Genomic DNA, 1,137 nt, shown 5'->3' with positions numbered 1-1,137 from the left:
CAAATGCATAGAATAACAATTTCCTCATAGTAAGACTAAGTAAATATTAACTCTTACTGTCACAATGTACTACTGCTTCTGCCATCACAACTGATCATCAGGCATTAAATAAGGACCCTATATCATGATCTATAGTAGGAATTATTCCTGTGGCTTCCCAGGTAGTTCCCAGGTAAAGAACCCACCTACCAATGCAGGAGACATAAGAGACTCAGGTTTGATCCCTAGGCCAGGAAGAGCCCCTGGAGGAGGGCATGGGAATCTACTCCAGTATTCTTGCCTGGAGAATCCCATGGACAGAGGAGCCTGGCAGGTTACAGTCCATAGGGTTGCAAAGAGTCAGACACGACTGAGCAACTAAGCACAGAATGATCCTGTGCTAGTAAAGCAAATAGTTGGCAAGGATCCGCTACAAGAAAGAAAATAGAAATACATATGTGTGTATTTGCTTGTATATCTAGCTCTCCAGTTAGCTATAGAAGTAATTTTGGACATCTTTAAAATTTCAACCCAGATATATTAATACATATTTGATCATATTTAGTGAGAGTGTAAATCTGAGTGTAGTTTTCAGATTTCAAGTCACTTTTATCATTAATTCTTAATTCTCAACTCTCAACTGACAACCACATATTTATTGGTGATGACAGATATGTAAGAGAGGACAGTCAAAGCACTTCATTCAGGTCCATGTTGCAAACTTTGGAATAAGTCAGTATTCTCAACCCTGGCTTCTTATTAGAATTGCCTGGATGTTTTTTGCTTTGTTTTTATTTTTGCAGAATATAAATATCTGAGATCTCAGAATCCAAATATCTGGATTCAGTTGACCTGAGGTGGGACTCTAACAATGGCAATTTTAAAAGCAACCCAAGGGCTTCTAATGTGTGGCCAGATTGAGAACCATAGATAATTTGAATAAATTTGGAAAAGAGGTGAGAATTTTAAAAAACTGATAAATAGTAACAATTGTAAAATACCTCAATTCCCACACTAGGCAGTGTTTATAACTAGGTAAACAATTTCCTGAACTTTACCTAACTGGGTGTGTTATGTAAGTTTTTTTAATGGCAAAACTGTATAGAATTTAAATCATTTCAAAATAATATTAGAGTGATCAAAAAAAACCCCACTGGC

This window comes from Ovis aries, chromosome 17 (genome assembly GCF_016772045.2).
Source record: "Ovis aries strain OAR_USU_Benz2616 breed Rambouillet chromosome 17, ARS-UI_Ramb_v3.0, whole genome shotgun sequence".
Classification (NCBI taxonomy): domain Eukaryota; kingdom Metazoa; phylum Chordata; class Mammalia; order Artiodactyla; family Bovidae; genus Ovis; species Ovis aries.
The sequence above is the reverse complement of the archived record's forward strand: the minus strand, read 5'-3'. Positions refer to the sequence as shown.